General features: G+C 35.2%; 1 long non-coding RNA gene across 1 annotated transcript in view; it reads right to left on the minus strand.

The window, feature by feature from the left end:
• Nucleotides 1-15966: 15966 nt before the first annotated feature.
• Nucleotides 15967-17197, minus strand: part of LOC127478321 (uncharacterized) — a 51355-nt gene continuing 50124 nt past the window's right edge. The window contains exon 3 of the long non-coding RNA XR_007907177.1: nucleotides 15967-16159. This is a non-coding gene — a long non-coding RNA (uncharacterized LOC127478321). The remainder of the gene's footprint in view (nucleotides 16160-17197) is intronic.

Raw genomic sequence — 17197 nt, forward strand, 5'->3', positions numbered from 1 at the left:
ACTTTTACAACCATTAATTAAAAAAAAAATAATTAGAATGGGGTCCAATGTTAAGGAATACATCTGGTGTAGGTGGCTCAGGTTGCAAGCTGCCAATTGAGATGCAGATTGAGCTCTGGGTGGGAGCCTGAGACATGAGGCCATGAACTGCCAAACCTCTGGTTAACAAAGGGCATGAAGATGAGTGGTGCCCACCAGGTGAGTGGACACTGAGAGCCACAGCAGAAGATTGAAGATCGTTGGCACTAGCCAGGTGGAAGGACAGTGGGAGTCACAGCAGGAGCGAAGGACTCAGGAGGAAGAGTGAGACTTGAGTGAGCATAGACTGTGAGAGGATAAAAGCCCAGGGCTCCTTTGTTGGAGGAACCTCCTCAGAGGCACCAGCTTGGGCAGTTTCTGTGTTGTATCATGAATAAACAGCTTTATGGAGTGGGATATCTGAGGCTGTGCTATGGGAAACAGGGGGTCAAACCAGTAGGGAAACCTGGTCTGACTATGTGAGAATGGAGTGTGCAGAGAGACAAGTGGGGCACTCGTGGGCTCACTGGAGCTGCCCGCTGTGAAGCTTCTGCACGTAGCTTCAGTCAGAAGTGATAGCTATCATGAAATTACATTCTTGTAAAAAACTGCTAGAGGCCTAGCCACCCAAACAGCACCTGCTGATCTTCTGTGTACACGTGGGATTTTCTTCAGTTGCCTTTTCCCTGATAGAATGTGTTTCAGAGAAACAGACTTTATGTTCTTGTTATGTATTCTGCAGAAAACAAACAAACAAATAAAATCAAAAAACAAAGGGACAGTTTCTCCATTGTTTGATACAAAAAAAAAAAAAAAGAAATAATACCTTTAAATAGTAAAGTGTCTAACTTAGGGTGAGAAAAAACCCATACAACTATCTCACAGAATATTATAGCATTGTCCTGATCTTGCTTCATATAAATCCATATATTTTTGTTTGGACCCTTCAGTTATGTGTTAAGGTACTTCCTGAAAACATCACCTTTCATTCCCTTGACATATTTCTTGGCCAGAATATCTGAGGAACAACAGGCTGTTTACTAAACACCTTTTAAAGGCAGAAGAATGAATAACTGACTTTCTGTTTTTTCTGGAAATGGACTTCACAAAAGAAAGAACTTTTTAAATTTTGATTTTGCTTTGCATCTTAGTAGAGGAAGACCTATATAGATATAGTTTCTAACAAGCTGGGCCCTCAGTATTGACCGACATTTCACAAGACAGTTTAAAATTTCAACAGAGCAATTAACCTGTTTGAAAGTGGCCATTCACTGAAGCTGTGAAACAGGGTACTGCACATAAAAACGTGATTTAGGCTTGGGATTGCTGGTGAAAAGTAGATGGTGGTGCTTGTTGAGTAACTAAGGGCACCTAATACAATGGAAACATTAAACAAAAGCAGGAAGAACCCAGTGGGATAGTCCATGGAAACAGCTGTGCCTTACTGTGGTGCAGACAGCAGGTTTTGCTGATGCTGTGCAGTGAAAGTGAATGCTGTAAGGAACTAAAAATATATTCAAACTGTGAAAGAAAACTGCTCTTCTTTTCTGGCTTAAACTGCAAAAGGATTGTTTTCATTTTGCCACTATTTGTGCTTATGAAGCCCATTGTTAATACAGCGTATCTTACACATTTATGGTAAGTGTCTGTCTAACAGAGGAACTCTCAATTCTTTATATTGTAAACTTGTATGAGAAAGAACTCGTAACATCATTCTATCACTGACTAATTGTTATTTTGGACAATTAGCCTAATATAGCCTCTAATATAGCCTCTTCTCTGTAAAATAGATATGAAAGTCATGATATAAATGTACATCTCAAAAAATAATACTCTAACTTTTTTTAAAAAACCTACTTTATGGATGCTTGCTATTAAATATGAACATAATAAAATAATAAAAATCAGTGCCTAAGGAGGGACAGAAAAAACTTGAAGTGGTTTCTTTTATGAGTATAAACTTTCTTGCTTCCACATCAAGTGAACAATGCCCTCTGCTGATTGTGGGGAGAAAAATAGCTAAAAATGTGGAAGAACATATCTGAGACAAAACTGTAAGATAAAATAAACTAGATTAATTCTTCTGATGTTTATTGACATATCTAAGGCTCTGTCTATAACTTGTTTGTTTACTGTAGTTTATATATGTATATGTATACGTGATAAAACATGTTTGAGGTGATACTTGCAAAGGTTTTATACAAACCTATCTTTGTGTAAATTAAGTCATTGAATAATACAAAAGATGTTGATGTCAATGCATTTTTCAGACTAGGTGGGTGGTGTGTTGTATGCATGTAGCTGTCAGTGTGATCCTAAAACTGAATGACCTATGCGCAAAGTGGAAATTCTGTTGAAATCTACAGATAAAACTAAGAGAACGGGAGTTGTCTCTGTATTGCTCAGTACCTCCCAAACAGTTTGTGCCTCTCTCAAGTGCTAGAGAAGAAGGGAAGGGAAGGGAAGTGAAAGGGAAGTAGGAAGATTTAGCAAGAGCAGCTTGAATGGGAGTTTCTGATGTGGGTGTCTCTGGGGAGTATTGCCTGATGACAGTGAAAACATCAAATAGTTACTTCTAATCATTTCACTATGTTTGGATCCATCACTTTATAAATCACTTTGATACTTTGTAATGTTGATTAATGTGTATGTTCCTTGATTCCAGAGAACTTGGGGCTTTTCCGATATATAATTCTCCAGCTAACTATTTACTTCCCAACACACTCTCTGACAGTGGGGGGGAACTGAAGGCAACGTTCCTGAACTCATAATTGCAGTCTTGTAGACTGGAATTCTGAGGTGGAAAATGCAGGTTTGAAGCATCTCCTTCAGAATTCTGAAGGATAAAAATTATTGTGTTTGTGTTTTTTCCATGATATATTTACTGGAAGCTCTTGTGAGCAGCAGAATTTTTTAAAAGTTTCAAAAAATGTCTGTTTGCAAGAGTCTTTTTGTTTTTACCACTCCCACCCTCCTGCTCAGTGCTCATGATGAAAGCCACCTGAGTCAGGTTTTGAGTTGAGACATTCTGTGATGCTCTAGTAACTACTATATTTTAGTTCTTGCTTTATAAAGATCTGAGAATTTGGTGATTTACTGCTCCTTTGAGGCTTTTGTCTCATTAGAATCATAGAATTATAGAATGTCTTGAGTTGGAAGGGACCTTAAAGAATCCAGTTCCAACCCCCTGCCATGGGCAGGGACACCTTCCACCAGACCAAGTTGCTCAGAGCCCCATCCAGCCTGACCTCAACACTGCCAGGGATGGGGCATCCACAACTTCTCTGTGCAACATGTTCCACTGTCTCTCCACTCTCTGAGTAAAGAATTTCTTCCATACACCTAGGTTTATTCTATCCAGTTTCTCAAACATTGAAGAATTTGAATGCTGCAAAAGTGTTTTTTTTGTGAAATGTATCATGTAAGAGTCAATATTATGTCAGTCATCTTTGTCTTAAGGATTTAGATAATATGTCTGAACAACAAGAATGTTTTTTTTTTCTCTATACAATGCACATACACCTACAGGAAAAGAAAAAAAAAAGAAAAGAATGCTTAATTAGTGGAATGAAAAATTAGTCCTGCTTACCTAGGCACCACTGTGTCTCAGGATGTAATAAAACATCACTTTGCTTACATCTGCATCCAGTTAACAGCTGGTGTAAAACTGATAATATTCAATTGGATTGATATTTTAGTTAATATAATGTTTTTCTCTCAATAAATGTTGGTGTTCCAGATGAACACATTTTTCTTGTTTTCCATGAGAAATGGATAATTGTTGAATGCCCTCATAATCCTATTTCAATCTCTGCATTCTGGAATACATATCACCAATAATGCACTGCCAGAGTGTTCTCAGTTACTTTTGATGATTTTAGGCAGTATGACAGAAATTTCCCTCGAGATCTGTGGTTTGTTTACAATAGGAAAAATAAAAAAAAAATCCAACCCAAAACAAACAGACAAACAAGCAGAAAACCCCAAACCCCAGTTCTGTACATGTTTGTGAACTTTTGGCCTTACTGGGCTTAGTGGAAAAGTTATTATTGCTTCAAACAACAGGATCCTGCAGACTTATATTGAAGCAATTACTTGATTAAAAAATGCTCACTTGAGTAAGAACAAAAAGGTCCAACATGCAGATAAAAATTCTCTCTGTATCAAGATCTTCCATCCATCTCAGAAACACTTATTCCTTGCACATATGTATCTGTAACTATAGCAGAGTCAGCTCTACCATTGCTGTCCTATTGATCAGCTGTTGATTCCTGATATCATATCTGCATATTGGATATTTCCCAATGACAAAGGGAGCAGCCAACTGTCATGCATTCCTCTCCCTATTATGGACTGTGATTCAGCCAAAGCAGTGTTCTGTTCAAAACTGAAAAGTAACCTGGATTTGAGAGTGCATCTGGATATGTTTTTAACCCCTGCTTTGCACCATCATCTGACAAGAATACCAATAGAGAGGGCTTATTACAGTGAGGTGCAATATTAAACCTCAGTACAATGAGAAAAACACTTCATCTTAGGACCAATTGAGACAATATTGAATGCTTTTTAGGATATTGTGCTGTATTTCTCTGTCTGATGTATGTCTCCTAGGTTTGCTTTTTTTCTTTAGACTTTAAGAAGTGTTTTTGACTCTGTTCTGTAGCTGTTGTTGTTTGATGTTTGGTTTTGGTTTGTTTGGGGGTTTTTTGCCTCCCTTCAAGGATTAATTATCTTTCCTTTTTCTACAGATTTAAATGTCCAGAGTGACAACTAGAATAAATGAGGAGTGCAAAGGAAAAAAATGTTAATATGTTTTAGTCTCAAGTTTCAAAGAAAAACAATCTAGTAAATTTTTCCTGTACTTAAATCTATGATGTTCTTATTGTGTTTTAATTTTAATAGGAAGGCATAAAAGTAAATGGCAGCTTATGGGTATTTGCATCAAACAAGTGTTGTGTTTAAGCTGAATGTGTTCTGCATATTTTATAACAAATGTTTTGTACCATAGGTATTTTAAAGACTGGACTACATCTCGATCCCAAGTTCATTCCAAGATGTTATAATCTGCCAGTAGAAAGGATTTGGGAAAGTGAATGGAAGAGATGGGGGGGGGATTGCCTCTGTATGGAACTGGCACAGTTTATCCAACAGTCCTTGATTCTGCTGTGTTTTGCTACAGCAAGTGTGAGAGAACATGTGTTATTAGTACTTCCAGAAGGGACTGTTTCCTTCTAGCTTTTGTCAGACTCTGAGGACATCCCAAGTAGACTGACAAACTCATTAAATAATAGCAGCAGTTTCATTAAGGGGTTAAATTTTTAACTTGAAGTTCAGTACATTATTCAACCCTTATACCGGTTGATTATAGGCAGAAAGTAAATATTTAACACTGATGCTCTGACTGTTATCTCTGTGACCAACTGTGTGGTATTACAGAACCGAATATCAAGTAAAGAGGACTAATGTACTGAACTGCAGGGAGTTTTTTAGAGGCCAAATACATTAACTTAAAAATTGGGAGGGACATTAGGAAGAAAAAACATAATATTTTTTAGTGCTAATAGCTTTAGGTGAGTATTGTATCTACTGAACAAACTGATATGTGTCTATGTAATTTATTGTTGCCTAGCCATGATTTTTCTGTTCATCTGTGTTATGATCTGGTTATTAATATTACAACTTGAAATATTTAAGACCATGTCAGACAGCTGTTTCAACTTCCCTCTTTTATACTGCAACCACTTGCATTCATGCTTACCTTATAAAAATTCCACTTTTTCATAGCACAAGAATGAAGACTCCAAATTAGTTTAAAACATTTCTTCTATAATTAAAAAATCTAGAAAATATTCTCAGATTTATCACACTGACAATTGCATCATTATTTTTCTCACTTCCACAGTTTACCCAGTACAAGGTTTGTGATGTTTTGCAGCATGTTGTTAAAAGCTGTGGAGGAATTGGCAGCTATGGTACAGTCCCTTTGGATGTATTTTGTAGACCTCATTTAATTCTCGCTAGTACTGTTGAATATGGTAGAATGTTGTATAAAACTACTTAATCACATTCAGAAATCAATTTGTTCATTTGAAAATATATATATTTTTTTTTAATCTTATATCTTTGTGCCTTTTTTCTCACTGTACAATGAATCAATGGAATTTTCTGGTATCAGCAGTTTCGGGACAGTTACAATGAGCAAGCCTAAAAAGAACAAATTTGTACATTGCTGTGGCTAAGTCATAGGCATCAAAGGCTTTGTGTGACAAAAAGAAAGGACATTTCTTAAAAATGAAAATACATAATAAATGTAATTCATTAGAGTTTTGGAGAGAGTAACAATTTATCTTCTGTAGGAGCACTGTGTGTTTATAAATTAATGCATTTATCATTTGGTGCATCGTTTTGGTGTTTGGATCCAAATGATTGCTTGAAATAATAATGCCTTACAGAGGTTTGGTTCAAGTTTTTAAACATACTTATTTCTTATGCAGTTGTGTACATGGAGACCTCCACAGAACTTGAGCTGTTCTGAGGACTGAGCAAACTCCTCCATAGAGGAGTCAGTCTGTCACTCTGTCACTCCATGACAGATACACTTAAATCAGCTCACAGCAGTAATGACTCAAAGCAAAGTGCCCAATAAAAGTATAAGCCAGTGTGAAAATGTATTGTACATATCTGCAAAAAGAGAAGATGTGATGTTGTGGGGTAGAAATACAGAGGAGATATGCCTTTATTTTTAAGGGACATCACAGAAGACCTGGCACTCTAGATAAGCTTTTCACAGACTGTGTTGGCTCCATGGGGCATATAAATTGTGTATAGCCATCATTTACCCTACAGAGCTTATTTGCTATATTTTCAGAAATTCTGTATATCTAAAATTTTATTTTCCATCCATACCCTTACAGAAGTGATATGAACATTATTGTGCTGATCATAAAAATGTATAAATGTGAATTTGTGAAAAAGTTTGCTCACATGAGAAATTGTAAAGAGTTCTAGTACATCAGTTTATATTATTTTGTGGTGTAACACTTGCAAGCACTTTCTACCTCTTCATGACAATGTCACAGTTTGAAAAATATTGTAGTCATAGACAGCCTTCAATTCTTAAAAGCAATTTGACAAAATGTTTTGCTGCTAATACTAGCTTCTCTGAGATATAGATACTGATATTTTGATTACAGCATTTTTTGTGTATTACAGAAAACTGTAATACATTGCAATGGTCAGAAGGATTATATTTCTTTTTATGCTTACTTACTATCATTTCTACAATTTCTAACAGTGCAGACACTGAGCACTCTTCTAAAAATTGTTAATGGCAAAAGTAGAAGCAATGCCAATAGCCAAAACTTGCATCTGTTGCTCAAAATTGCATAATTATTAGAAATTTTAAGTAGGTGGATCTTAAAGGTCTACCTCACCTTATTTTAAATTATAGGAAGTCTTCTTTCTGGCATAATATTGTGTACAGTTTTGGGCACCACAATATAAGAAACATACTAAGCTATTAGAGAGTGTCCAAAGGAGGCAATAAAGATGATGAAGGGCCTTGAGGGGAAGCTGTACGAGGAGCAGCAGAGGTCATTTGGTCTTTTCAGCCTGGAGAAGAGGAGACTGAGGGGAGACCTCATTGCAGTCTACAACTTCCTTGTGAGAGGAAGAAAAAGGGCAGGCACTGATCTCTTCTCTGTAGTGACCAGTGACATGACCTGAGGGAATGATCTGAGGTTGTCACAAGGGAGGTTTAGGTTGGATATCAGGAAAAGGTTCTTCACCCTGATGGTTGTTGGGCAATGGAACAGGCTCCCTAGATATAGTAGTAGCAGCACAAAGCCTGACAGAGTTCAAGGAGTGTTTGGATGATACTCTTGGGTACATGGTGTGACTCAGGGATGCTCTTGTGAGGGTTGGACTTAATGATCCTTTTGTCACCCTGCGAACTCAGTATATTCTGTGATTCTGTGATTCTATGAACCATATTCCTTTGTACATATCTAAAGATTTCCAGCTTTCGTTTGTAAAAACACTAGTTCTGTGACAGTTTTTTGCAGAAGTGTTATTTTTTTGGATGCATGCCATTTTCTCTGAACATGAGTTCCCACTGTCTTTTACACTTGCAAGAAAAAGTATTGCTGAATCCAAGTCCTGTTTCAAGGTCAACTTTACATTCAGAAAGATTGGAAGTAGTATTACTCATTTTGTGAGTCATGAATTGCATGCAAGATAATATAGGCTCTGCCTCTGTAAAACTGAGTATCTCGCTTTCCTCAGAGTTCTACATTTAGCTTGAAGCTGGAGGATTCATGTGCACTAGAAACCATTGCTACTTGTCATCCATTCTTTCTGTGCTGTTGTCATTCACCGCATAAAGTATGCAATCAAACTGAGCACACTGTTTGAAAGATCATTGAATACTACAGATTGAGGAGACCACAATCTATTCATTCCTTGTACATTTGGTGTCATTACTCATCTGTTAACTAGATCTACTTAAATGGCTATTCCGTTGTGTTTTGTTGATTCCAGCTGTCCCATAGGAAATGGTTCCTGTTAGCATATTTAAGTATGCATTAATAACATAGTTTTTAACATGGTCAAATTTGTTGTTTCCCTAGATTAGGAATGTATTTCTGACTTTCGTCCCTACATACTGTGCTTAGGTTCATATTATAGAACTTTCTTGGAGTATTCAGCTGGAATTTCGCTAAAGAACACACAATAATAGACAATATTAGATATTCAAGAAAACCATTGCAAATGCTTAAAACAGCTGCTGGTTCTTTAGCATCAACTATTTTGTTCTACAGAGCTTATACCACACTACTTGCTGACGTAGAAATTTACACTTGAAATGACAATGACTTTTCAAACTAGTTTTTAAGAGACTCATATTTTTTAAAGATGTGTATGTTTGATTTACTTGGAGTCTCCTTGAGTGATCCTTTTTTTGACACAATTCAAATGTTTTGTTATTTTTCTTTTTAAGTAATCTCAATAATTTCTAGTGTTACTGATCCACTAATATTTCATCCCTAGTCAACTTCAGCAACACGAATGTAATTTTTAGATCTAAACAATTTTCTGAAATGTTTGAAGGTGATATTAGATAGGTATTTGGACCTTCTGCAGTTTCCTAAGTTATTCCCTTCTGTTTTTATTTGTAGATTGTCATCTGGCCTTTTAAATCACTTCTTAGCTCCATGATTTCGACACTTATGCTTCAGTTCTGCAACAAAAAAATTGTATGTACTCTAATATTTAGGCACACCTGCATCCCCTCCCCCCCCCAAATAAATCCCTGAAACTATTATTTGGAATCCTATGAATAAAATCAGTAATAGAAATTGTGTAAAGTAGATAACTGCTGTAGCACTCAGATTTTGTTTCACTGACCATTTGCCATTTCATTACCAATATGGTAGAACCTGAAAATATATTGCTATAACTATTTAATATAAACTTCAATATAAAAAATAAAAGTCTTTTCACAATTATCAACTATGAACTCAACAGTGTTTAATATTATTATTACATACACTGTTGCATGCATATTAAGTGTAATATTTCTTTTCAATGGACTGTGAAATTGCATTCATCTACCTCATAATTACAGAACCTTCATGTGTATTCATCTTCTGCTAAGAATTCATCATACCTTCACTATTTTGCTTAATACACAAGGCTAGGAATTTATTGCAATTTTTATCTGGAGCACCAGGTTTCTGGCTTTAACTCTGGATGTTTCATATTCAAAGATAGTCTGGAATAGCAGCTGTTAAACATTAAGAAAAGAGTTAATCCAGTATACCAGCAGTTACAGATTCCTTATACTTGGAACAAATGTCTTTTTTATCAACGTATACAAAAAACCCACAAAGTTTCCTCTGAAATCAGAGCTGACTGTAACAAATCTACAGTTCTAGTCTACTGTTGTCATTTTCTGAAACAATCTTGTCAAAATACAGTAATTTTTTTTTTCTATGCTTATGAGAACATTTGATAATGAAGTGACCTTTGTATAATGCACCAATTTCTGTGCTTGGTATTGCATACCTGACATTCTAAGAATTACCAGCAAGTATATGGCTATTATGAAGTAAAATAAGTTAGACATAAGCAGTAGCTCCTGTTATTTCCAGTCCAATGGACTGAAATAAAATACTAATTCAGTGTCTGAAAAAGGATATAGAAGAGGACACCAATTCAAAATTAAACTTATTTAATTAGTGCATTTCACTAATCAAACATTGTCAGCCATAGCACTTCCACTTAATAGGAAACTGAAATGGAATATCTACCATGACAGAACTTGATGTGAGTGACTAGATTTTTGCAAAATAATGAGTGATAAATATAAGGAGCAGAACAGGAAAATAATGAGGGGATCCACAACTGCTTTATAATTATCAAATTTTGTCAAGAATGCCAAACAGCAATATTATCACCTGCTACTGTGTTATCACTCTCTCATGTGACTCTTAATTTCAAGAGCACAAAGTGTCAAGAAAAGTAGTCTTATACCTGTTAACACATATGAAGTTATTTTAATATTATTCATTTATTGGCAGAGGAAAATTTGTAATTCTTTTAACTTTTACAAAGTATTTTACAAAACCAAATTAAAAAGAAAAGGCAATTTCTTTGGCAAGAAGTAAATGTTGAACATCATTTTAGTGTAACCTTCAAGTCTCAGCTGAATTGCACATAGTAAGAAAATATAGTTGTGGTTATGTTTCCCAATCAAGAACGATATCCTCTGTTTAGGGAATTTTGTCTACTGTCAGTTGGGCGTTTAACTGAACATGGTTAACAGAAACTCACAAAGAAAATTTACCACATTTATTTTAATTATACCTCTATTTCAAAATTTTGACCCTCAATGTATAAGTGTTTTGACTGAAACAGTTATAAATTTACTCCGAATGTTTTGTCGTCTAGATTACTTTTATGCTCTTACAGACTTGAATAACCTCATCTGGAAAGTTTCAGGAAAATTTTGTAATGTATGTGCTTGCTTGCCATTATGTTACACAATTACTAGCAGGGTTAAAAATAGATCACAGAGTCTTAGAATCACTAAGGTTGAAAAAGATCCTTAAAATCATAGAGTCTCATTATTTTACCCTAGCACTACCAAGTCTACCACTAAACCACATCCATAGATATCACATCTGCACAGCTTTTAAATACCTCCAGGGATGATGACTCAACCACTTCCCTGGACAGTCTGTTCCAATGCTTGACCACCCTTTCAGTGATGAAATTTTTCCTAATATCCAATCTATACTTCCTTCAGAGCAACTTGAGGACATTTCTTGTCCTATTGTCATGGAGGTAGACAAAAACCAACTTCATGTAGCTCATACATTCAGACAAACTAATTTGCAACCAAAACCAATGGCCAAAACTAGCAAAAAACAGGTGTAACCATGATGACACTCCAATGACATTTAATAGGTTACAGCTTTGGTTTATCAGTCAGGAATACTGGTGCTACACAGACAAGAGCAACGATGCAAAATGTGCATGCATGCACACACACAAGGAAGGCCTCTCCCTCATGGGTACCATGACTGGTATCCTGAAGGTTGGTTCACTTCATTCAAAGTGTTAAGGGATCACTTAAGGGTATCCAGTAGAAAAATAGTCACTCACTATATAGTTGAATAATATATTATTATATAGTTGAAACTATTATTATATAGTTGAAACTATTATATAGTTGTATTATATAGTCATAGTATAATAGTATAGACTATTCAGCTTCTTTACTCTAGCCAAAACTAACACAACTGTTTAATTTTTTTGTTTATACAAAGAAATGTAATGTTTAAAATCAGGAGTCACAAAAACCTAGTATTCTCCAGTATTCAACATAAAATTGATAAAGCCATAAAATACTGTTATTATAGAAGTGCAGTGAACTCCTCCTCCCCCAGCTTTCATTTAGTAATATATACATACATGAAAGACAAACATATTAAAATCCTCCACTGCAATTTTATAGGATGCTTTCCATTGATGATACAAATGGAGCTAAAATATTCATTATTATTATAATTTCTGTGCCAAATCATTTTAATCTGTATATTCTCACAAGTTACTGATGAGGAAAGTAGGTACTGTCACTTCAATTTTACAGATAGGCTTAGAGAGAAATGTACTTGCCCATGTCTTTGAAGGGGACAGGATCTGAGGTCAACCCTCTCAAGTCTCAGGAACTAATTATTAGTTTGTCTTCTTTATAACTTGCAAAAGAAATTCTGCATTGGCATATCTCGGGAATGAGCTCCTGTGTTTATTAACAACAGAGGTAAGTCTGCACTGAAAGAAAATTTATATTCACCCTTATTGAGAGGGACAGGTTAGTGAGGAACAGTAGAACAGCCTTTTTGTCTATTCAAGTCTTTGTACCTCAGCTGAGACTACCAAAAGAATGCTGGTTAATACTGGTGGATTTTATGATAGGTCCTTTGACAATCAGAAAGTGGAAAAGCATGACCAGTTTATTTTGTATAACTTGTTTATTTCCTAAAAATTATCTCAAAGTGGCTTTCAGTAGTTTTGGACAATCAGAAGTTTAAAAGGTGTAAGTATGGATTTATCAGTGGGGGACAGGATGTAACACTGGAAATGGAAATATTAAATAATATAATAATTAGTAATTTAATAATAACACAAATATTAAATATTGAAATATTTGATTGCTTTAGAGTTGTTCTCTTTGGAGAAGAGTAAACTTGAAAGATGGCCTTCAGTTCATCTCCCAGTTCAATTTTACAATTAGAAAGTTACATGTCTTTTTATTCCTAGGTAGATACCAAGCTTTTAAAACAAGATGAGATTTTTTCATCTTCTGCAGCTGAATAACCATTGATCTGCCAGAGTAATTGACTCCTGATCTAGATCTGTGTGTATGTAATCAGATAGTAGATAACTTTGTAGTCATTAAAAAAAAAGAAGCTTAAATTACTTAAAACTTAAATGATAGTAAAGCTTGGTATTAGAACAATCCACTTCATTTTTCCAGAAATGTACATCTTAGAATGTGAGAAAGCTCTGGGGATAGCTAAGTCACAAGAATCATCCCTATATCTGTCCCATTTCTAACTCTATAAACTCTTTACCTGAAGATCTGCTAGGTCTTATGCAAGTAGCTCCTGGGACCCATAAAGAAAATCTTTTTAGAGGAATGGTTAAATTGGTTGTTAAATATTAAATGTCTACCTGCAGCATGGACTCAAGTTCCTCAGGGTTTTGAAAGAATTAAAATTGGTTCTTTCTGAATACTTATGTTACTTACCAGGATTTTAGACAGTTTTTCATCTACCCTGCTGATGGCCTTAGGGTGTGACAAAGTCAGTTAGTGTTCAGATGCAAAGAAATTCCATCAATTATTTGTGAAAACCACTTATTAAGTTCCTACAGTAGCTGGCAGATATTTGATATTTTGAAACTACTAAGTAAACTATAACACATTTAATCACAACTACATAACACATCTCTTTTTCATTACGAGACCACATTTAATCTCACTTTCTATTACACATATTTAGGAATTCCATGGACTACTTAGGGTGGACAACACTAAAATAATTAACAATACATGGAACTGTTCCTGCTGAGTGAAATCACATTTTGTGCTTCAGAAATAAAACATTAAAGGTAAATAAGAAATGCCTGGCACTGCAACACAAAGAGCTTCTCTACAAAGTGACTGTGTTTCAATGACACTTCCATAGGATTCTGGCACAGAGAGCAGTCTTTCTGTCTCTTGGGTTACTTTTGGCCAAACTTAGCACAACAACACAATAAGTGTGGGCTGTGCAGCCCATACGTAGGTTCATTATAGGTGAGAGTGCAGCTTTGTCCTTCTACCTTCCCCTACCGTCTAATATAATAAAGATCAAAAAAAAATAATTGGGGATTGTAAACAATAATATTCACTCACAGGGAGAAATTCTCTGACGAAATGTCAGAAATGGTAATGGTAGTAATTTATGCATGGAATATGATAGTTGTCTTGAATATTTTGTGGAAAAAATAGAATTGCAAGTTTCTGTCTAAAATGTCTTTATTTATACAAGTTCAGAATTAATGTGGCAAAGCTAAGCTATTTCATAAGTAAACTATAAAAGTTGTCAGAAGTATAAAGAAATTTAATTAAATGTGAAATTATAGACAGAGTAGGAGTAGAGCATGCGGAGTTGATAGATACACCATATTATAGGATGCATACTTGAATAAGGATATTTTTATGCAACATAAGGGTAATAGGCAGGAAAATAAAATTAAAATATAGAGGAAATGTTCTAACTGGAGGATCAGTTTATATAAAAAAAGTTTTAGTGAATTTAGGGCTAGGTACATTTTAGATAATTTGGTAAATAAAAAAAATGTGGAATAACAGAAAGTCTGGCACTGAAAGGAAGTGTTTTGCATAAGCTAGATTGCCTTTTTCATCTTTTGAGTATTTAGCTCTACTTCTCACTTGAACTGGCTAGTTTGGACAAACTGTGATTATCTCTATTTTTACTCATCTGATTTTAGCTTTGACCATCTCTAAGCTGTGTCAGCGGAAGCAACAGTGTCAAAGAAATACTCTGCCTTTGGAGTTGTATTTTTAGATTGTGAATGCTCAAATAAGAGCTAAGCTTTTCTACAGCTTTTCAATATAGCAGTTGGGTCTGTTTCTTTTAAACTGCTTTTAAAATGATCACTGTCAATGGAATCACCAAATCACAGAATATGCTGAGTTGGAAGGGACCAGAAGGATCATTGAGTCCAAGATAATGCAAGATCTGAGTATGTGGATTAACCACACAAGGCAAGTCATTATTCAATTGCTGGGGCATTCATCTGTCACCAGTTAGATGCTAACACTCCCATGGTGTCATCTCAGCAAGAAACCTTCTACTTACGCTCAGGAGGCATGACAAGTTTAAAGTCTATTTCCCAGAAAATGTGTGATGGATTGGAAGACTATTACACTCTGAGTACTGCCTAGAGACATGTATTTTACTAGAAGCAAATATCAGTGTAGCAATTATCTGCTGACACTATTTGCTACAGTCTTGTCAGTACTTACACATTAAACAAAATCAAAATAAATAATTAAAATTGTGGTATCAAGGTTTTTCCTCAAAGTTTCCTATGAAAAATAGTATCAATGCAGAATGAACATTTTTGCATTATGAAAATTTTTTCTTGGCTTGTATGGAGCAGATGTTCTTTATATGAAACATTCAGGTTCTTATGCATATAACTTTGTGTACCTAGAACCCTGGAGGAATATTTGAAGGAATGGCACTTGTAAGGAGAGGTAGAATATTTTATATGTGAAAGTTTCTCAAATGAGCACTGCATGCATACTTGATACTGTTTGGTCGCATAAAAGGAAACTTGATTAACTGCTGTAGAGATCTCAGAAGACTTGTCACAGAGATGGTACTTCTAGCATATTACCTAACTGGTCTAAATTCATCAGTGGAACTAGTTCTAGTTGCGTGCAAAACTCTGATAATCATCCTGTGTGATACAGCTCGTTCTTCTTACATTATATTCCACTTATTATTTATCTTTAGGATGAATTGGGGGGGTTGCTTTTCCAGAATGTCCTTGGACTCTGGCAACCCAATAGGTGAGCAGACAGAAAATCAGGCAGTTTGTTGTTCCCAACCTTTCTGCATTTATTCAGTAATTCATCAAAACCAATCTATTTTTGCAAAACGCTTCCATTTGGCAGATAAGTATTTTGTGACAAAAGTTCAGTTTAGTCAGAAAAATCCTGTTTAATTCTACTCATTATATGGTAGGAGAGAGACAAAACAGATGCATTTCAGTCTACTAATCACAGAGCATGACTGGATGAGTTTCAATCGTGTCTCTATCCTCTTTGTCTTAATTGCTGTTACTAATACTAAGATGGTAGCTATGAAACCTGCAGACTGCATTGCAACTTTTTATATTGACAGCTGTTGTTTTCAAAATTAACACTATGTACTTAACATCTTATATGTGGAACACCGTCTTCTGAGCAAATGTTGCTCAAGTGTTCTTTGCAGACATCATTGGCAGGTCACTTAAACTTCAGATGATTCCTCATTATGGTTATGGTGGTTGATAGCATCTGAAATACACACAAAAAATAATACATTTGTAAATGAAATTAAGGCTCAGGTCAAGACAGTATTTATGATCTTAGAATTTGAAATTACCTTAAGTATAGGATTGCGGAGGCATAAATGTATATAAATCTTTTCTTGAATTAATGACTAAATACTTAAAGTACAATCAGCAAAGGAAACATCTAAATTGTGCACTGAATCTAATAAATAGGACAGCTGTGACCAAATATGTAGCTTACTAGTTTCTGGCTGGTATGGAGTTAATTTTCTTCCTAGCACCTGGTACAGTTCTGTGCTTTGAATTTAGTATGAGACTAATGTTGATAACACACTGATGTTTCAGGTGTTGCTAGGTAGCACTTACCCTAAATCAAGGACTTTTCCATTTCCCACATGCTACCAGTGAGAAGGTACACAAGAAGCTGGTAGGGAGTATGGCCAGGAGAGCTGACCCAAATTAGCCAAGGAGATATTCCATAATATAGACCATCATGCTCATTATACAAGCTGGAGGGAGCTGGCTGGGAGATACTAATCACTTCTGGCTAGGCATCAGTCACCAGGTGTTGAGCAATTGTGCTGTATATCAATTCTTTTTCTTGGGTTTTATTCCTCTACGTCATTTCCCTTTATTAATATTATTATTATCATCATCATTATTATCACCATCGTCATCACCATCATCATCATCATCAATCAATCATCATCATCATTTATATTTTACTTTATTTCAATTATTGAATTGTTCTTATCTCAACCCATACTTTTTTTCCATTCTCCTCCCCATTGCACTGGAGGGAGGCAGAGTGAGCTATTGGCTACATGGTACTTATTTGCTAGCTGGGGTTAAACCATGAAACCTAATAAGAATAGCTGAAAAGAATAAACCTAATTTCTTTATTATTTTTATTAAAATAGTAAATTTTTATTTTTAAAAAATATTTTTAATAAAATTGTTGATATTCTCAGCAGTGACAATGCCTCAGATTGAACTATTCTGTTGACTTTTTTCATGTTTTTATGTCATTACTGGGTTTTTT

Source organism: Manacus candei, unplaced genomic scaffold (assembly GCF_025592945.1).
Source record: "Manacus candei isolate 608988 ecotype Guabito, Panama unplaced genomic scaffold, ASM2559294v1 h1tg000060l, whole genome shotgun sequence".
Classification (NCBI taxonomy): domain Eukaryota; kingdom Metazoa; phylum Chordata; class Aves; order Passeriformes; family Pipridae; genus Manacus; species Manacus candei.